This window comes from Oncorhynchus keta, chromosome 35 (assembly GCF_023373465.1).
Source record: "Oncorhynchus keta strain PuntledgeMale-10-30-2019 chromosome 35, Oket_V2, whole genome shotgun sequence".
NCBI lineage: Eukaryota > Metazoa > Chordata > Actinopteri > Salmoniformes > Salmonidae > Oncorhynchus > Oncorhynchus keta.
The window spans coordinates 12,129,174-12,152,054 of NC_068455.1; the positions used below are offsets into that span (position 1 = coordinate 12,129,174).

Genomic DNA, 22,881 nt, shown 5'->3' on the forward strand with positions numbered 1-22,881 from the left:
ATTTACTCCTCCTTCATCCTAAACTCACTCCCCACCTTCACAATAACTGAATTGTTCTGTTTAACATCATAATATTGTATAGTGAAACAATTCAGTTTGGGACACAGGCTTGAGTATATTTACATTTTAGTCATTTAGCAAGCACTCTTTTCCAGAGAAACTTACAGTAGTGAGTACATACAGTACATTTTCTCCATACTGGTCTCCCGTGGGAATCAAATCCACAACAATTGTGCTGCAAGCACCACGCTCCACCCAGTAAAAGGGGACATCATGACAAAGATGTTACGAGAGATTGCAGAACACACAGAGATTAAAATGTTATTTTAAAATCTATTAGCAAACCCAAACCAAAAGAAGGAAAAGCATTACTGGGCTTGTTCTGGAGCTCAGAGACTTCTAAAAGATCTAGATAAACAAGGCTGTTAAAGTTCTGGAGCACAGAGACTTTTAACAGATCTAGATAAACAAGGCTGTTAAAGTTCTGGAGCTCAGAGACTTTTAACAGATCTAGATAAACAAGGCTGTTAAAGTTCTGGAGCACAGAGACTTTTAACAGATCTAGATTAACAAGGCTGTTAAAGTTCTGGAGCTCAGAGTTCTGCTGGTAATGGTTGCATCACAAATGGAACCCTATCACCTGAACACAGTAGTAGGTGCCAGGGAATAGTGTGCCATTTAGGATGCCCACGACATTTGACCTGGCAGCCAGAATTGTGTGGTTTCCTTTTCCTTTCCCTTTCCCTGACCCTGGATTGGTCCAGAGAAGCCAGGAGTGTTCAGCATCATTCTTACATAAGACCCAGCACTAAAGAGCAGCAATTAGAGAACATCTGCTCAGCTTTCATTTTTATACTGCTTGCCTTCTCCGATTTCAAAGCCAGCTCCCGGGGTTTGGAAAAACAGATGCCTGTTGTTGTCAGAGTAGGATAGAAGCCATCTCTAAAGCATCCCACTCAAGGCAAGGATACAGTGTTACATGAAGAGGAATGACTTCAAGCAAGTAGCTTGGTGACTGTTGTTATTCTCAAGGAACGACTGATTAAGTGAAGATGGAGAGAAAGTATATCTGGTGCTGTGGATTTAGAATGTGTTGTGAGTGATGTACAACAATCATCAAAGACAGATAACCTGTCACAACAAGTGTAATGACCATTAAAAAATATATACAGATCATATCACCCAACCAGCTCTCTTTCCCTTTTCGTCTCTCTCTCTCTCTCTCTCTCTCTCTCTCTCTCTCTCTCTCTCTCTCTCTCTCTCACACACACACACACACACACACACACACACACACACACACACACACACACACACACACACACACACACACACACACACACACACACACACCTATGCCCCAACATTTCCAAAATACTAAATTATACATGTGTATTGATGTCTCAGTATAGGTGACAGCCACATTTCAATGAGAAGCGGATGTACTGTTGCTCTGAGGTGTGAAAACGCAGCACGTCGCTCATTAAAGCTAAAGGCCGAGCTCTGTGCAAGCGCTTTCCATAATGACAGAACCTCCCCCGAGGCAGGGAAAGAGAGGGGGAGTTACCGGGGAAGGAAAGGTGAGAGAGAATGCAAGCGGAGGAATGGGGAGGGGAGGGACAAAAGAGAGAATGTGAAAGGAGGAGGCAGAAGGAGGGGGCCAGGAGTGAGACACAGGGGGGAGAAATTTTAATTAGTGGGATTCTGCCACAACAAAATGTCCACCACATCTCCCTCCACAGACTCAGCTTGGCTCTGAACAACTAATCAAAAAGCCTACCACCTCTCCCTCCACAGACTCAGCCAGGCTCTGAACAACTAATCAAAAAGCCTACCACCTCTCCCTCCACAGACTCAGCCTGGCTCTGAACAACTGATCAAAAAGTCCACCACCTCTCCCTCCACAGAATCAGCCTGGCTTGGAACAACTAATCAAATCAAGATTTGTTTTTCAGACACGGAAGGAGGCTAGGAGAGGCGGACATGAGGGGTGGGTTGGAGTAGGGAGGGGAGATGTGTGGTGTCTGCAGCATATTAGTGTGGGGCTCTGGGATGTAATGTGTTTAGCTGGAGAGTCTAATCACTCAGGAGATGTAAGAAGATAAGTGATGTACAGGTAGATGAAGGCGTGAGGAGGAGGATGGTAGTGAACTATATTTCCACTCCTATTTGCCATCTATTCCATCTAAGCCTAGAGGAAATTGTGTTTCCTCAGGCCTGGAGGGAAGCAAACATCATTCCACTACCCAAGAATAGCAAAACACCCTTTACTGGCTCAAACAGCCGATCAATCAGCCTGCTACCAACCCTTAGTAAACCTTTCGAGAAAAAAATTGTTTGGCCAGATACAATGCTATTTCACAGTAAACAAATGAACAACTGACTTTCACCATGCTTATAGGGAAGGGCACTCAACATGTATGGCACTTACACACAATTACTGATGATTGGCTGTTTTATTAAACTTCAGTGCAGCTTTTGACATTATCGATCATAATCTGCTGCTGGAAAAACATATGTGTTATGGCTTTACACCCCCTGCTATATCGTGAATCGAGAGTTACCTGTTGAACAGAACACAGAAAGTGTTCTTTAATGGAAGCCTCTCCTGCATGATCTAGGTATTCAGGCATTCCCCAGGGCAGCTGTCTAGGCCCCTTACTGTCTTCAATGACCTGCCACTGGCTCTGAGTACAGCCTGTGCGTCTATGTATGCTGATGACTCAACATTGTACACGTCAGCAAGCACAGCAAGTGAAATCACTGCAACACTTAACAAAGAGCTGCTGTCAGTTTTAGAATGAATGGCAAGTAATAAAAAGATAGTACTAAATATTTCAAAAACTGAAAACATTGAATTTGGGACAGACCATTCACTAAACCCTAAACCTCAACTTAATCTTACAATGAAAAATGTGGAAATTGAAAGCTGCTTGGTGTAACCATAGATTGTAAACTGTCATGGTCGATATTGATGCAGCAGTATCTAAGATGGGGGAGAGGTCTGTCCATAATAAATAGCTGCTCTGCCTTCATGACATTGCTATCAACAAAACAAGTCCTACAGACCCTAGTTTTGTAGCAACTGGAATACTGTCTAGCTACAGTTGAAGTCGGAAGTTTACATACTCTTAGGTTGGAGTCATTAAAACTCGTTTTCAACCACTCCACAAATTTCTTGTTAACAAACTATAGTTTTGGCAAGTTGGTTAGGACATCTACTTTGTGCATGACACAAGTAATTTTTCCAACAATTATTTACAGAGATTATTTCACTTATAATTCACTGTATCACAATTCCAGTGGGTCAGAAGTTTGCATACACTAAGTTGACTGTGAATTTAAACAGCTTGGAAAATTCCAGAAGATTATGTCATGGCTTTAGAAGCTTCTGATAGACTAATCGACATCATTTGAGTCAATTGGAGGTGTACCTGTGGATGTATTTCAAGGCCTAACTTCAAACTCACTGCCTCTTTGCTTGACATCATGGGAAAATCTAAAGAAATTGGCCAAGACCTCAGAAAATTAATTGTAGACCTCCACAAGTCTGGTTCATCATTGGGAGAAATGTCCAAATGCCTGAAGGTACCATGTTCACCTGTACAAACAAGAGTACGCAAGTATAAACACCATGGGACCACGCTGCCATGAACGTACTTTGGTGCAAAAAGTACAAATCAATCCCAGAACAATCCCAGACCGTGTGAAGATGCTGGAGGAAACAGGTACAAAAGCATCCATATCCACAGTAAAATGAGTCCTATATCGACATAACCTGAAAGGCAGCTCAGCAAGGAAGAAGCCACTGCTCCAAAACCGCCATAAAAAAAGCCAGACTACGGTTAGCAACTGCACATAGGGACAAAGATCGTACCTTTTGGAGAAATGTCCTCTGGTCTGATGAAACAAACATAGAACTGTTTGGCCATAATGACCATCATTATGTTTGGAGGAAAAAGAGGGAGGCTTGCAAGCCGAACAACACAATCCCAACCGTGAAGCATGGGGGTGGCAGCATCATGTTGTGGGGGTGCCTTGCTGCAGGAGGGACTGGTGTACTTCACAACATAGATGGCATCATGACGACAGAAAATTATGTGGATATATTGAAGCAACAACTCAAGACATCAGTCAGTAAGTTAAACCTTGGTCGCAAATGGGTCTTCCAAATGGACAATGACCCCAAGCATACTTCCAAAGCTGTGGCAAAATGGCTTAAGGACAACAAAGTCAAGGTATTGGAGTGGCCATCACAAAGCCCTGACCGCAATCCTATAGAAAATTTGCAGGCAGAACTGAAAAAGCGTGTGCGAGCAAGAAGGCCTACAAACCTGACTCAGTTACACCAGCTCTGTCAGGAGGAATGGGCCAAAATTCACCAAACTTATTGTGGGAAGCTTGTGGAAGGCTACCCGAAACGTTTGAGCCAAGTTAAACAATTTAAAGGCAATGCTACCAAATACTAATTTAGTGTATGTAAACTTCTGACCCACTGGGAATGTGATGAAAGAAATAACATCTGAAATAAATAATTCTCTCTACTATTATTGTGACATTACACGTTCTTAAAATAAAGTGGTGATCCTAACTGACCTAAAACAGGGATTTTTTTGTTTGTTGATCAAATTGTGAAAAACTGAGTTTAAATGTACTTGGCTAAGGTGTATGTAAACTTCCGACTTCAATTGGGTATGGTCAAGTGCCACAATGAGGGACATAGACAAATTACAGTTGGCCCAGAACAGAGCAGCACGGCTGGCCCTTAAATATACACAGAGAGCTCACATTAATAATATGCATGTCAATCTCTCCTGGCTCAAAGTGGAGGAGAGATTGACTTCATCACTACTTGTCTTTGTGAGAGGTATTGTTTGAACTTCTGTTTGAACTACTGGCACACAGCTCAGACACCCATGCATACCCCACAAGACATGCCACCAGGGGTCTGTTTAAACTACTAGCACACAGCTCAGACACCCATGCATACCCCACAAGACATGCCACCAGGGGTCTGTTTAAACTACTAGCACACAGCTCAGACACCCATGCATACCCCACAAGACATGCCACCAGGGGTCTGTTTAAACTACTAGCGCACAGCTCAGACACCCATGCATACCCCACAAGACATGCCACCAGGGGTCTGTTTAAACTACTAGCACACAGCTTGGACACCCATGCATACCCCACAAGACATGCCACCAGGGGTCTGTTTAAACTACTAGCACACAGCTTGGACACCCATGCATACCCCACAAGACATGCCACCAGGGATCTGTTTAAACTACTAGCACACAGCTTGGACACCCATGCATACCCCACAAGACATGCCACCAGGGGTCTGTTTAAACTACTAGCACACAGCTTGGACACCCATGCATACCCCACAAGACATGTCTCTTCACAATCCCCAAGTCCAGAACACATTCCAGGAAACACACATTACTACATAGAGCCATGACTACATCAAACTCTATTCCACACTACATTGCAATTTTGTTGTATTTTGTTGGTGGTATACATTTTGTCTTCTAAATATTTAGTGGTGTAATCGTGTTATATGATGTATTTTTTGTTGTTTGTGTAATGTAACTGTCTTAATGTATTTGGATGTCAGGAAGAGTAGCTGCTGCCTTGGCAATTAATGAAGATCCATAATACATACAAATACAAATATAATACCACCATACAACAAAATGACAATATACTGTGTGTAGAGTGCATGTGCTGTGTGTGTGTGTCTGTGTGTGTGTATTGCAGGACAGTAAAGCCTGTTGTAAAAGTCTGTTGAATATGATAGAAAACAACTGTATTGACAGGGAAAATACAAGTTCTCTCTCTCATCTTGTCACTGGATCCTGTTCTAATGAATCAGCTTGTGTTCCTGACCTGTTATACCATCCCTCCCTCCCTCGACATAACAGAGTGAGTAACCGGAGGAGTTCCGTGGTGGAGACAGACAGGACAGAGATCGGAGATTTGTGATCTATGTGTCCTGGGGGTGGATCGTCTCGGTGGCTTTTGTAGTTCTAAGGTCTCAGCTTTTCTACAGTCACATCAAAGCATTGTGACCCGAGCAGAGCCAAAGGGGCTTAGGGAGGCCTTAGAAGGCGTACTTCAGTCCATGCCCCTTTAATGTTGGCCACTCTATTTCTCTAAACTGACAGGCAGGCTGTCTGCATTTGATTTGGTCCATAGAAATCGAATTACTAGTACGAGCACTCCCAATAATGTATAAATTAATGGTGGTCTGAGGGACTTTGCCTGTTCTGGTAATTATATTTCCATGGTTGGTCTGGACCTCAACTCCTAACCCTAATTACAGGTCAACAGAGCAACAACGGAATCACAGTGCGTCCCAATCAGAGATCGCAGTTCTTTCCAAATGGCACCCTATGTAGGGAATAGGGTGCCATTTGGTATTGCACACATTTTCTCTCTTAGGTAGGTGTTGCAGCTAGGGCTGTGATATGATTCATAGAATGACTAACTCTATGCCGTGGAAGTATTACACATGTATTGACATACTCCTCGAGGGTTCCTTTTCAGCAAACTCAGTCTAAACTCATCCCCAGGCTTTGCACAGAGCTTGGGGAGAATATCTGGTGCATGAGCCTTAACCCAGTCTTGGACACATACAAATACTGTCACATTTATAGCATACTGTGTAGGTTATGTGCACTAGCAGGATGTTGTTGCATTATTTTCAAACTACGTCTTTGTTTCACCTTAAGAGTTTAAGAGTCCCCACCATACGGTTCCTTAACTCTGTTTGTGTCCCAAATGTCATCCAATATTCCCTATTTACTGCACTACTTTAAACCAGGGCCCTATTGAGCTCTGGTCAAAAGTAGTGGACTATATAGGGAACAGGGTACCATGTAGGAGGCATGCTGTCTCTGTTCCATATTATTTTATTGACCTGCTGTAAGGGAAGAAGCTCTGGCCTAGCAGGAGAAAGTCTTATGGCCCTCCAGAGCCCTATGTAACAAGAGTAGTAGGGCCACACCATGTCACTTCTCCACAATGGGAAAATACAGACAGACACCTTCTCTCTAAAACTGATCCACTTATACAATGCTCAGACTTGTGTAGTCTGTAGCCTCCTACTCTCCCAAGTGGGAAAGCTTACTGTAGTAGAACGTCTACATTCTGAGAACATTCTGTTATTCTTTGTTGGAAAAGGTAGTCTGTTATTTGCTTCTCCCTATCCAAAGTCTATGATTTATGCATATAAAACCAAGCGGACCCGTTTATTGTGTGAAACTCTAAACGTATAGGGCGTTAATGTCCCTAGGCTGAACCCGCTTCCTACGAATGGGTATTCTAAGAGCCGGTAGTATTTCCCTCTTCACTGCCACCAGGCTTCCAAAATACTGCTGCACTGCTACAGTCGGGAATGGGACAGGAGGAATGGAATGACAGACATCCGTTAGCGATACCAACTATTGGTCGTTGAGGGGTATCAGTACGTTCTATATAGTATTTTTCTTACATATCAAAAGAGCAACGGAATATCTGTACGATAATGTTTGGATTATTATAATTAACATGAATTTAAGGATATTTTAACTGAAGAACATTTGCTATTAAAACAAAAACGAAATGATGTCAAATCTAAACGAACCCCCGCCATCCGTGATTTGAAGCCGTCTTTCCAGCAGTTGCACATGTAATCCTAGGCTACTTGTTACTGATCCAAAGGCATATAAATGTGGCGCTCGACGAAGCAGCTCTGCCCCGGTCTTTATTTCAAACTTTAGCCTGCATTTGCTGACGATAAATTGGATATACTAAAGCTTTTGGATACAACTTCATCGGATAATACTTTTTGTTTTAAAGGAGTTAGGATTAGTTTTTCTCATTGAAAGGTAAGTTTATTTCAAAAGCTGCATTTTACATCTCTGCTTTCGTTCTTTGTCATTTCTCTTGCCACTAATTTAACTGATCCACCTCATCTGCGCGCATGGACGAAGTTATTCTGTCCTGCTATTCCAACATTTCGAAACTATATTAGGCTACACGAATGTTATAAAATGTATTCACTCGTTCTATGTTTGCAATATATGTTTTCGAACAGTATTTCAAAACTGATTAAAGTTTGGTCAACGGTTGGTTGTTCAAAACAACCCGGACCCGATCAATTCCTGTGCCTACAATTTAGCTAGCGATGCTGTCAGAATGTTTCCGCTATCCGTTATAGGCAACATTACGAACTTGAGACAGAGATGCATTTTGTTGCAACAATGTATCGATCCTCCTTACTATAATGGCTGATGTTTATTCTACATTGTGTGAGCACTAATTTGACCCTCTCATCGTTATTTAATGCCTCTGGCTCATCGACGTATTCCTTTTTATATGAACCTCCCATCACTGTTTCGTTCCAATGCATTTACACACACCAGCTAGTGCAGTACTTGTTATCATTACAGTTGGCTATAGTTGTTCTTTCCGTAAAAAAAGACTGGCACCAAGTTTACTGTAGGATGCGGTCTCTCGTGTCAAATGCCACCTGGAAGTGGTATGTTTTTCAAACCTAATAACAGCAGCCAGCATGCTCAATTTGTGATTAAGTTGCGCATTACTAAATGTCTTCCCTAGAACATCATCACTGTTCCATTCTGGAAGGGGTCACACATTTTATTCTTATAGACTTCTTATTTTAGGCTTCCTGTCCTCTGGAATGGAATCTGGCATTCGATTATAACCATGCTATAATACTGTTCTGGAATGGAATCTGGCATTCTATTATAACCATGCTATAATACTGTTCTGGAATGGAATCTGGCATTCTATTATAACCATGCTATAATACTGTTCTGGAATGGAATCTGGCATTCTATTATAACCATGCTATAATACTGTTCTGGAATGGAATCTGGCATTCTATTATAACCATGCTATAATACTGTTCTGGAATGGAATCTGGCATTCTATTATAACCATGCTATAATACTATTCTGGAATGAAATCTGGCATTCTATTATAACCATGCTATAATACTGTTCTGGAATTAAATCTGGCATTCTATTATAACCATGCTATAATACTGTTCTGGAATGGAATCTGGCATTCTATTATAACCATGCTATAATACTGTTCTGGAATGAAATGTGGCATTCTATTATAACCATGCTATAATACTGTTCTGGAATGAAATCTGGCATTCTATTATAACCATGCTATAATAGTGTTCTGGAATGAAATCTGACATTCTATTATAATCATGCTATAATACTGTTCTGGAATGAAATCTGGCATTCTATTATAACCATGCTATAATACTGTTCTGGAATGGAATCTGGCATTCTATTATAACCATGCTATACTACTGTTCTGGAATGAAATCTGGCATTCTATTATAACCATGCTATAATACTGTTCTGGAATGAAATCTGGCATTCTATTATAACCATGCTATACTACTGTTCTGGAATGGAATCTGGCATTCTATTATAACCATGCTATAATACTGTTCTGGAATGAAATCTGGCATTCTATTATAACCATGCTATACTACTGTTCTGGAATTAAATGACTCTGCACGGGGAGACATGTAGGCTGTTGAAGGGGAGACTGTATAGAAATCAAATAGAATATTAGAAATGGGTATAGAAGGATACAACTAGCATAGAACTAGGAAAAACTAGGAAATGTGGTAGAAGAGAGGTGTGTGTGTGTGTCCAGCCTGGTCTCATAACCTAGACGTAACATAGTAAATATACATTTGGGAAACTGAAAGTAGAAGCCGGAATTGGAGGTCCAGGGCTGGTGTGGATACATGTGGTCTGCGGCTGTGAGGCTAATTGGACGTACTGCCAAATGATCTAAAACAATAGAGGCGGTTTGTGGTAGAGAAATGGACATTCAGTTATCTGGCAACAGCTCTGGTGGACATTCCTGCAGTCAGCATGTCAATTGCACGCTCCCTCAAAACCTGAGACATCTGTGGCATTGTTTGTTGTGTGACAAAACAGCACATTTTAGTGGCCTTTTCTTGTCCCCAGCATAAGGTGCACCTGTGTAATGACCATGCTGTTTAATCAGCTTCTTGATATGTCACACAAATAAGCTTTTTGTGCGTATGGAACATTTCTGGGATCTTTTATTTCAGCTCATGAAACATGGGATCAACATGTTGTGTTTTATATTCTGGTTCAGTATATAATACAAATTGTAAATTTGTAACATATCATAAGATACATGTGATGGACATCCACAAATTAATGCATACCATACAAAACAACATATCATACTAAATGGATTGTCTGGGATTTACATACAGAATAATAGGATATGCTCTGAGACCAGGTTGCAGCAGGCCTATATGTTTGCTTGTTGGGGACCTTTCTTCCTGTTTGCTTCAGTATTCAGGAATGCCAACAATTCCCTCCCTGTGGCTTTCCTTCCATTTAATTTCTATCATGAACAAGAGGCAGGGGAAATCTCTGCACATTTTATTCTGAACTAAAGACATACAACATATAATTACTTTGTGCAGATGATATCGTCATATTTTCTTATATAACTCAATTTAACATACTGTCCATATTTCGACCTGAATACCTGTGTGATTGAATTACCTGGAAAATAAGTTTACCCTTGTAGACTAATGCAATAACCCAGTGGTAGTTTCCTCCACACAATTATGCCTAATAGTTTAAGGAGTACTAGTGAAGCTGTAGTTTATGCCTTCATTGCTCTACCTGGTTTGGGATCAGCTGTAACACTAGGCCTTATGGCTGACAGGATCTGGTAGCTTGGTGAATAGGCATGCAGCCCCCTAAAGGCCGTTGCAGACTGTACGTCGGATTCAGTCTTTTACGATCATCACGTCACACTGTGCGATGTTACTAAATTCAAATCTTGATATCAACCTGACCAGATTGTACGATTCGCTTCAGTTCTGTCGTCACATTCTGCGATTAGCTTGAAAGGCTACGTCAGCCAACGTAGGCTACGTCCTCTGCAGCGGTGTATTTGATCTGCCAATGTGCCAGCACCAGCAGCGCTTGTAGTAGAACATTCTATTTTGATTGGTCTTTTTGTGCATTTCTTAAAATCCTGTCAGGTGGCCTGATTTCAGATGAATCATATAAACAACATCATTAGGGAAATCGCTCTTCTTGCACAGCATGAAAACGTTTAAATCAAACTGTCACGCTGAACGGGCCAAGACGTAGACCCTGTCACGCTGAATGGGCCAAGACATCTGACAATGGTCTATGGCCTACGAATTTGCCCACAACGTGGACATTTTGTCAAGGACGGCGAAATCGTCACATAAGACGGCTAAAATGGTACAGTCCGGCTTAACACATGGCAGTCCAATCAGCTACCTCTGGCTACTACATACATTCTATGTTTCCTTCTCCAGCTGTTGAAAGAAAACAGAAGAAAAACAATTGCCTGTTTTTGTGCTTATTTGTCTAGTTGATTGAGGATACAGAGCAGCCCCACCTGCTCCAAACTGATGTTCTCTGGTAAGACTGGAGACAGTAGAACCAGAGTAGAGAGACAAAGCCATATTAAAGACCGTAGAGATCGAGACACATAGATCGGAAAGAGACACAGAGACAGTAAAGTGAATGGTGCTGTGTCTGTCGGGACAGGAATGAAGTCTCCACTGCCTGAGCAGGAAACAAAATGACATGTTTTAAGTAGGCCTCCTGAGTGGCGCTGCATCGCAGTGCTAGAGGCGTCACTACAGATCCGGGTTCGATCCCGGGCTGTGTCGCGACCGTGAGACCCATGAGGTGGAGCACAATTGGCCCAGCGTCGTCCGGGTTAGGGGAAGGTTTGGCCTGCTGGGATGTCCTTGTCCCATCGGTCTCTAGTGACTCCTTGTGGCGGCCGGGCGCAATGCACGCTGACACGGTCGCCAGCTGTATGGTGTTTCCTCCGACACATTGGTGCGGCTGGTTTCCGAGTTAAGCAAGCAGTGTGTCAAGAAACAGTGCGGCTTGGCAGGGTCATGTTTCGAAGAATGCATGGCTCGACCTGCTCCTCTCCTGAGTCCGTACAGGAGTTGCAGCGATGGGACAAGACTGGATATCACGAAATTGGGGAGAAAAGGGGTAAAAGTATCAACAAAAATATTTAAACAAATATATATTTATTATTATTTATGTACCGTAATTGCTGGACTATAAGCCGCTATTTTATTCCCATGCTTTGAACCTCGGTTTATACAATTGACGTGGCTAATTTATGGATTTTTCCCGCTTTCACAAGATTCATGCCGCCAAAAAACTGAGCACCGTCACATAATGTGATGTAAAATCGAGCGCGCTCAAACTTCCCATCATTCTGATTACGGTAGTAATTTTGTCACCCTCATCATGGCAAAGACACGGAGAAATGCATATGATGCAGCTTTCAAGTTGAAGGCGATCGATCTGGCTGTTGGAAAAGGAAATAGAGCTGCTGCACGGGAGCTTGGCCTTAATGAGTCGATGATAAGACGTTGGAAACAGCAGCGTGAGGAACTGACTCAGTGCAAAAAGACAACAAAGGCTTTCAGAGGGAAGAAAAGCAGATGGCCCAAAGTATTTGCAGCCACTCGACATCAGTGTAAATCGTGCATTTAAGGTGGCGCTCCTTGTTCAGTGGGAGTCTTGGATGACAAGTGGGGAGAAATCCTTCACTAAAACGGGCTGCATGCGAAGAGCATCTTATGGTCAAGTCTGCCAGTGGGTCCTGACAGCGTGGAGCATTGTCAAAAAATCCACTATCATCAACGGGTTTCGAAAGGCTGGACTGCTGCGTGAAGGGGCAGCATGAGCTCAGCGGGGTATTTGCCTCCGGATGAAAGTGACGAGAGCGACAATGAAAATGATCCAACATCGGATGAAGCAATTCTGAGGCTATTCAACTCCGACACCGAAGGAGATGACTTCAGTGGTTTCAGTGCACAGGAGGAGGAAGATAGTGACCAAGTTCATTTGTTTCAATGTACCGGTAGGCACCTGCGGCTTATAGACATGTGCGGCGTATTTATGTACAAAATACATATTTTTTAATAATTCAGTGAGTGCAGTTTATATTCAGGTGCGCTTAATAGTCCAGCAATTACGGTAAGTAGGTCTTTCCAGGGCCTTCCAGCTCTACACGGGACAGACCTTTTTTCCTCTGAGCAGCTGTTTGTGCTGTTTCAATTGAACCTATTTGTTTCTGCCCATGCCCAAGTCATCCTACCTAGTTTGGTGACAATCTGTGTGAGGGAGCATCCTGCCTTTGTTTTTAATTTATTGAGCCTGGGTCACTCTATCCTCCTGAGGATCTTCAGTTTGGAGTTACACTTGCTGTTTGGTTTTATGTGTAAAACCTGACTGATTCACTGACTCCTCCTCCACCATAACCTCAGGGCTCTCTCTCTTTCACTGCTACTGTCGCAATCTATTCTGCAGAGATAACCAGAAAACATAGTTCTGGGTGCTGGAACTGGAGCTCCCAATGCTGCCTGACATAGACTCTTACATTCAATTCAATTAGTTAGTGTTTTTACTGATATCAATTTTGTTTATGAATTATTAAGTGTTTAAACCTCGAAATTCCATTACAAAATCGGTAAGGCAATTACTGAGAAATCAGTAATGGATTTTCTGAAAAATTGTTAACAGAATTTCTGCAGTTGAATTGGCTACAATGAGAGGTCATAGTAGTCACAAACCAAAGTTAAGTTCTGTAGAGTAAAGAAAAGTATAGTACTGTACAGTACAGCACATGAGTTGAAATCAAATGAAATGTATTGGTCATATACACATGGTTAGCAGATGTTATTGCGAGTGTAGCGAAATGCTTGTACTTCTAGTGCAGCAATATCTAACAAGTAATATCTAACAATTCCACAACAAATGCCTAATACACACAAATCTAAGTAAAGGAAATTAATAATAATATATAAATATATGGATGAGCAATGACAGAGTGGCATAGGCTAAGATTCAATAGATGGTATAAAATACAGTATATGCATATGAAATGAGTAATGCAAGATATGTAAACATTATTAAAGTAACTAGTGTTCCATTTATTAAAGTGACCAATGATTTCAAGTTGAATATATTATAATGGACTACACTCTACTATGTTTTGCTGTACTATACTGAACTCTACTGTGCTGTACTATACTGAACTCTACTGTGCTGTACTATACTGAACTCTACTGTGCTGTACTATACTGAACTCTACTGTGCTGTACTATACTGAACTCTACTGTGCTGTACTATACTGAACTCTACTGTGTTTTGCTGTACTATACTGAACTCTACTATACTGAACTCTACTGTGCTGTACTATGCTGTGCTGTACTATACTGAACTCTACTGGACTCTACTGTGCTGAACTCTACTGTGCTGTACTATACTGAACTCTACTGTGCTGTACTATACTGAACTCTACTGTGCTGAACTCTACTGTGCTGTACTATACTGAACTCTACTGTGCTGTACTATACTGAACTCTACTGTGCTGTACTATACTGAACTCTACTGTGCTGTACTATACTGAACTCTACTGTGCTGAACTCTACTGTGCTGTACTATACTGAACTCTACTGTGCTGTAATATACTGAACTCTACTGTGCTGAACTCTACTGTGCTGTACTATACTGAACTCTACTGTGCTGAACTCTACTGTGCTGTACTATACTGAACTCTACTGTGCTGAACTCTACTGTGCTGTACTATACTGAACTCTACTGTGCTGTAATATACTGAACTCTACTATACTGAACTCTACTGTGCTGTACTATACTGAACTCTACTATACTGAACTCTACTGTGCTGTACTATACTGAACTCTACTGTGCTGAACTCTACTGTGCTGTACTATACTGAACTCTACTGTGCTGTAATATACTGAACTCTACTATACTGAACTCTACTGTGCTGTACTCTACTGAACTCAACTATACTGAACTCTACTGTGCTGTACTATACTGAACTCTACTATACTGAACTCTACTGTGCTGAACTCTACTGTGCTGTACTATACTGAACTCTACTATACTGAACTCTACTGTGCTGTACTTTGATGTCCAAACTTGTGAAACGGTAGACTTTGTTAGCAGATGATGTTACTCTTCAATAACACAGACCCCCAAAGCAAATTAAGGAAAGGAAAATGGATTTATTCTTATTCAAAATGGACGAATCATGCGGGGAGGTAGATGTTCATGTGTTCAGTGATTCTCTCCTGAACAAAGAGACAGGATGTAGTTTATAACTCCGCCCTAGCCTGTGGTTGACCAATTAGAATTCTTTGCAATAAAACCGGGCCAATGGCCAAATACCAACTATTCTGTTTCAGACTCAATATATAGACAAATTCCTCCCATGTCTCTGCATTAATCCCCTGTTACAGAAAATCCACAATTTCCCTTGATCCTTAGTACTTTATTGACCTCTCGTCCTCTGTCGTCCTCTCTCTGCGTTATCTTCGAAATATTCTTAACTTCTAGGATTGCTTCAGATTTGGTCTGGGCCATCCAAATTTGGTCTTGTTTGGGGTCAGAGCTCATTAAAATAATAGCCAGGTGTGTAGAATAATGCCCATATATACAAAGAGGATTTTGTATATTTATATTTGTGTATCTATTTAGGATACTTCACCGTGAAGAGAATGACATTCATATCCATCATTATGCATTTATTTGTTGTACAGATCCGGAACCCATGATGAAATTCCTTTTTTCGCAATTCCGTAACAGGATGTAAATCCACTTAAATTATCAAAATATATGTTTTTCAATGTGTCACGTCATAGCTGACACCCCCTTCTTTCCGCAGACATCGTTGAATCTTAATTCGGAGCGGATATTTAAATTTTTGGAAAACGTGGGAATAAAAAAACTGAGGGGGATTTTACAGAAATTCTGTTACCAATCTTGGCATCTGTTCTTCCAGAAAATGTGTTTTTGTAAAGTTGTCATTTTGTTGTATAGTTTGTTCACCTTTGAAATGAATGATTTTTGTTTGGCATACAGTGCATTTGGAAACTATTCAGACCCCTTTTCCACATGTTGTTATGTTACAGCCTTATTCTAAAATGGATGAAATGTTTTTTCCCTCATCAATCTACACACAATACCCCAATGACAAAGCACAAACGGTATTTAGACCCTTTGCTGTGAGACTCGAAATTGAGCTCAGGTGCATCCTGTTTCCTTTGATCATCCTTGATGTTTCTACAACTTGATTGGAGCCCACCTGCGGTAAATTCAATTTATTGGACATGATTTTAAAAGCTACACACCTGTCTATATAAGGTCCCACAGTTGACAGTGCATGTCAGAGCAAAAACCAAGCCATGAGGTCAAAGGAATTGTCCATAGAGCACCGAGACAGGATTGTGTCGAGGCACAGATTTGGGGAAGGGTACCAAAACATGTCTGTAGCATAGAAAGTCCCCAAGAACACAGTGGCCTCCATTCTTAAATGGAAGAAGTTTGTAACCACCAAGACTCTTCCTAGAGCTGGCCGCTGTGAGCAATCGGGGGAGAAGTGCCTTGGTCAGGGAGGTGACCAAGAACCCGATGGTCACTCGGGTCACGCTCCAGAGTTCCTCTGTGGAGTTGGGAGAACCATCTTCCAGAAAGAGAACCATTTCTGCAGCACTTCACCATTTATTGTAGTGGCCAGATGGAAGCCACTCTTCAGTAAAAGGCACATGACAGCCCACTTGGTGTTTACCAAAATGGACTCTGACCATGAGAAACAAGATTCTCTGGATGAAACCCAGATTGAACTCTTTGGCCTGAATGCCAAGCATTACATCTGCAGGAAACCTGGCACCATCCCCATGGTGAAGCATAGTGGTGGCAGCATCATGCTGTGGGAATGTTTTTCCACGGCAGGGACTGGGAGACTAGTCAAGATCGAGGGAAAGATGAACGGAGCAAAGTACAGAGAGCCTTGATGAAAACCTGCTCCAGAGCGCTCAGGACCTCAGACTGAGGCGAAGGTTCACCTTCCAACAGGACAATGATTCTAAGCACACAGCCAAGACATTGCAGGAGTGTCTTCGCGAGACGTCTCTAAATGTCCTTCAGCGGCTGAGCCAGAGCCCGGACATTAACCTGGGGAGACCTGAAAATAGCTGTGCAGCGATGCTCCCCATCCAACTAGACAGAGCTTGAAAAGATCTGCAGAGAAGAATGGGAGAAACTCCCCAATTACAGGTGTGCCAAGCTTGTAGCATCACACTCAAGAAGACTTGAGGCTGTAATTGCTGCCAAAGGTGCTTCAACAAAGTACTGAGTAAATGGTCCACAATACTTGTGTAAATTTGCAAAAATGTCTAAACCTGTTTTTGCTTTGTCATTATGGTGTATAGATTGATAAAAAAAACTACAATTTAATCCATTTAGAATAAGGCTGTAACGTAACAAAATATGGAAAAAGTCATGGGGTCTGAATACTTTCCGAATGCACTGGCCATTTTTAAGTCTGTTACTTGTCCTACACTATATAAGTAATGTGGCGCTATTTGGGGGACAGTCCATGAGTATACTTTACCCTTTAGTCATATCTTATCTGTGAACTGTGTTCCTGGAGTTGTAAGTGTCTGAGGACAATATGGCACAGTAACGTAAGACTGATGGCACCATGGAGAAAGGATGGGGCGACTGTTATCAACAGGAGGGAGGGAGGAGAGGGAGGAGAGGGAGGGGGAGGGAGGAGAGGAGCGAGAGAGGAGGGAGGGGAGGGACGGAGGAGAGGGGAGGGGCGGGAGGAAGGGAGGGGAGGGGGAGGGAGGGAGGGGGGTGAGGGAGGGAGGAGAGGGAGGAGAGGAGGGAGGGGAGGGACGGAGGAGAGGGGAGGGAGGGAGGGAGGGAGGGAGGGAGGAGAGGAGCGAGAGAGGAGGGAGGGGAGGGACGGAGGAGAGGGGAGGGAGGGGAGGGAGGGAGGGAGGGAGGGAGGGGGGGAGGGAGGGGGAGGGAGGGAGGAGAGGAGCGAGAGAGGAGGGAGGGGAGGGTCGGAGGAGAGGGTCGGGAGGAGAGGGGAGGGAGGGAGGAGAGGAGCGAGAGAGGAGGGAGGGGAGGGTCGGAGGAGAGGGTCGGGAGGAGAGGGGAGGGAGGGAGGGAGGGGCGAGAGAGGAGCAGGTGAAAGAGCGAGGTGAGAAAGAGAGACTGCTGCTGACTGTTTAAACATGCCTGGAAGCTCGGGCGGTTTGAGGTTGTGTGTGTGTGTGTGTGTGTGTGTGTATACTACGGGTGTGTGTTTGGGGTGTGTGTGAGTCTAGTATGTAGGGCTGGGCGATATGGCCTATAAATCATATCTATATTGTTTTCAAACTTATGGCCGATTCACTATATGTAGAGTATCTCGCTTAAAACAAATCTCGAAATAAGCTTTGTTGTACAATATTTAAAGGTCAGATTTAGTGCATTTCAAACAGTCAGCAATAATCTACGTAATTCAGGGTTTGTGAAATTATACCGTGGCTAAATATAAGCCTTCCGCAACGTGATTATTATTTTTTTGCAAAAATCACTGCTCTGGCTTACAGGTTTGTCTATGAAAAATGCAATTTTGAAGATAAATTTAACCAGAACCAGAATGTACATTCACTAATAATGACTTGCAGGCATTATAGAACCTCAAATGCAATAGCAAGTTAAAACTTGTCAGAGAGGAAGAACTGTTGGAAGAACATCAACATTTTGCTACACCTGCTAACATCTGCAAAATATGTGTAGGGGCTTATGGAGGGGCTTGGTGTGTGTTAATGGGAAGGTGGCGACGACGACACAAAAGACAACATGAGAACAAGCGGACATAAACACTCATAAAAACGAAAAACACAACTAGATTCTTGTGATACAAGCATTTGGAATAACGTGCGAAAACCATAAAATGAATGAATGTGGGAACAAAATGTGAAATGATTTGAAACCTTTAAAAAAAAAAAAATATTATTCCTAACCTTTTTACAATTATTATTAACACTCTAAAACTGTTGGTCTGTTCCAGCTCAGCAAGAATCGTAATGGTGACATTTTCTCTTGATTTAACTTTAAGGTTCTACTCTGAAGTACTTTTTTATCTAAAGGTAGTGAAAGGTAACAAATGGTTTAAAAATGATTACACCTTCCCGGTCCAGAAGCACCGTTGAAAAATGATTACACCTTCCCTGTCCAGAAGCACCGTTGAAAAATGATTACACCTTCCCTGTCCAGAAGCACCGTTGAAAAATGATTACACCTTCCCTGTCCAGAAGCACCGTTGAAAAATGATTACACCTTCCCTGTCCAGAAGCACCGTTGAAAAATGATTACACCTTCCCGGTCCAGAAGCACCGTTGAAAAATGATTACACCTTCCCTGTCCAGAAGCACCGTTGAAAAATGATTACACCTTCCCTGTCCAGAAGCACCGTTGAAAAATGTTTTTGTTAATTCACTATGACGATTAAATTATCACAACTAAGTAAGTGTGATTGCAGTCTATACATTCACCATGAATGTGTAGACAAGTTGAGTCAAACTATGACAGGAAATTGCTATTCATTTAGTCAATCAGAATAACCGTTAGTCACCTTTCATGACTTCAAACACACCTTGATGATGTTGTCTGGCTGTCGGCTATGTTACAACATTTACTCTTACATGGTACCAGTGGTGGAAAAAGTACCCAGTAAAATCCTACTTGAGGGAAAGTATTTTGTTTAAATATACTTAAGAATCAAGTATAAATCATTTCAAATTCCTTATTAAGGAATATTTTTTACATTTTGTTTTATGGATAGCCAGGGGCACACTCCAACACTGACATACAGTGCCTTGCAAAAGTATTCATCCCCCTTGGCGTTTTTCCTATTTTGTTGCATTACAACCTGTAATTTAAATAGATTTTTATTTGGATTTCATGTAATGGACATACACAAAATAGTCCAAATTAGTGAAGTGAAATTAAAAAATAACTTGTTTTCAAAAAATTCTAAAAAATGGAAGTAGGGTGTATATGTAAAGTAGGGCACTATATAGGGGATCTGGTTGAAAGTAGGGCACTATATAGGGTGCCATTTGGGACGTAGACCAGGCGTTCAGACTGCTACAGACTGTTGAGTCTCTTGATTCCTTGGCTTAACCTGTTAAACTGGCTCTGTATTTTAATAAAACACCTCCATGATCAGGTATCGTGACACCTCCGTGAATACCCAAATTAACTTAGAAGATTTGCTGGATTCTGATGATGACACATGAAACTATATAAGGCTAAGGCTATGTAGGATTAGTGCCCCCCCATTTGGCATAATATCAACCAATGTGTTAACTATTTATACACTAATACATTAGTTTATAAACCACTTATCAGTTCTATACCTCAACGAAGGTGTCAGTTTTCCACCATCTGCTTATCATACACCATCATACTGGTGCTATCATCATAGGGGCTCCAGAGTGGCACAGCGGTCTAAGGCTCTGTATCACAGACCCTGGTTCGATTCCAGGCTGTATTTACAACCGGCCGTGATTGGGAGTCCCATAGGGCGGTGCACATTTGGCCCAGCGTCCTTAGGGTTTGGCCGGGGTAGGCCGGCATTGTATTTAAGAATTTGTTCTTAACTGACTTGCCTAGTTAAATAAATACAAATAAAATATGACAGATGTGATTACACATACATACATACATACATACATACATACATACATACATACACACACACACACACACACACACACACACACACACACACACACACACACACACACACACACACACACACACACACACACATACATACATACATACATACATACATACATACATACATACATACATACATACATACATACATACATACATACATACATACATACATACAGTCCCTCCTGCAGCAAAGCGTGCCCAACATATGATGCTGCCACCCCCGTGCTTCATGGTTGGGATGGTATTCTTCGGCTTGCAAGCCTCCCCCTATTTCCTCCAAACATAACAATGGTCATTATGGCCAAACAGTTCTATTTTTGTTTCATCAGACAAGATGACAAGTACGATCTTTGTCCCCGTGTGCATTTGCAGACTGTAGTTTGGCTTTTTTTATGGTGGTTTTGGAGCAGTGGCTTCTTTCTTGCTGAGCGGCTTTCAGGTTATGTCGATATAGGACTCGTTTTACTGTGGATAAAGATACCTCCAGCATCTTCACAAGGTCCTTTGCTGTTCTGGGATTGATTTGCACTTTTCGCACCAAAGTATATTCATCTCTAGGAGACAGAACACGTCTCCTTCCTGAGCGGTATGACGGCTGTGTGGTCCCGTGTTTATACTTGCGTACTATTGTTTGTACAGATGAGCGTGGTACCTTCAGACGCTTGGAAATTGCTCCCAAGGATGATCCAGGCTTGTGGTCTCAGAAAAAAAATTGTAGATCTTGGCTGATTTCTTTTGATTTTCCCATGATGTCAAGCAAAGAGGCAGTGAGTTTGAAGGTAGGCCTTGAAATACATCCACAGGTACACCTCCAAATTGCCTCAAATGGAATTTTCCAAGCTGTTTAAATTCACAGTCAACTTAGTGTATGTAAACGTCTGACCCACTGGAATTGTGATACAGTGAATTATAAGTGAATATATCTGTCTGTAAACTATTTTTCAAAAAAAAAATTAAACAAAAAAAATGTCATGCACGAAGTAGATGTACTAACCGACTTGCCAAAACAATAGTTTGTTAACAAGAAATTTGTGGAGGGTTGAAAAACCACTGGATCTTTAGTCATGTATATGATCTCTGCGGGAACTGAACCCACAACCTTGGGTGTTAGTGCTTTTATCAACTGGGTGACACATGATGCCCTGTAGTGAATAGAGTTAATATCATTCACATGTCATGTCCTGATGCCCTGTAGTATAGAGTTAATACCATTCACATGTCATGTCCTGATGCCCTGTAGTATAGAGTTAATACCATTCACATGTCATGTCCTGATGCCCTGTAGTAGAGTTAATACCATTCACATGTCATGTCCTGATGCCCTGTAGTATAGAGTTAATACCATTCACATGTCATGTCCTGATGCCCTGTAGTATAGAGTTAATACCATTCACATGTCATGTCCTGATGCCCTGTAGTATAGAGTTAATACCATTCACATGTCATGTCCTGATGCCCTGTAGTATAGAGTTAATACCATTCACATGTCATGTCCTGATGCCCTGTAGTATAGAGTTAATACCATTCACATGTCATGTCCTGATGCCCTGTAGTATAGAGTTAATACCATTCACATGTCATGTCCTGATGCCCTGTAGTATAGAGTTAATACCATTCACAACTTTCTACTTCAGTTAGGCCGTGCTGATGGAAATCTAGTTGGGGCCAGTCAGTCTGCGTCCTACACAGCACCCTAAAATAGGCTATTATGGGCTGTTATTTCCCCATCTGACAAACAAACATGTCTGGAGGCTGATCTTATGGAGTGGGATGTGGGATGGAATTTTACGCTGATATCGACCTGAATGTCTTTTTTACGCCAGCACTTACAGCACGGAATAAAGTGGTAACTGGTAACCCTGGTAATAACACAGTTGGTTACAACGTTTCATCGTGAAACACAACGATGACATGCTTGGCAAAGGCAGACACCTCCGACCTCTACTCGGATTCCTGCCCTTGGCAGTATGAGTGGATTGTTAGGTGCTGGAGACGATGAGTGATATTTGATTGTCAGGAAAACACTTTGTCATAACCTCTTTTCATATCAACAGTTATTTGTCTGAGGCTTTATCCTGGTGCTCTAAGGTGTCGAAGACCACGTGAAGTTTGATCTCACGGCTATTCCTTCAGGCTGGCATAGATACAGACTGGATGTAGTATAATGGGCCATTCCCCTTATTACAAAGCGGTGCATCAAATCAAATCAAATCAAATG

General features: G+C 42.0%; 1 protein-coding gene and 1 long non-coding RNA gene across 2 annotated transcripts in view; one reads left to right on the top strand and one right to left on the bottom strand.

Annotated features, from left to right (window-relative positions):
• Positions 1 to 7,683: 7,683 nt before the first annotated feature.
• LOC118369039 (FERM domain-containing protein 6-like) overlaps positions 7,684 to 22,881 on the top strand; it is a 60,069-nt gene continuing 44,871 nt past the window's right edge. Inside the window, exon 1 of the mRNA XM_052496516.1 lies at positions 7,684 to 7,874. The gene's annotated coding sequence lies outside the window, so the exon portion shown is untranslated. The remainder of the gene's footprint in view (positions 7,875 to 22,881) is intronic.
• LOC127915856 (uncharacterized) lies at positions 18,648 to 19,747 on the bottom strand. Its single transcript, XR_008092579.1, has 3 exons — positions 19,330 to 19,747; positions 19,140 to 19,291; positions 18,648 to 19,101 (listed from the first exon to the last, which is right to left on the bottom strand). It is a non-coding gene; the product is annotated as an uncharacterized LOC127915856 (long non-coding RNA).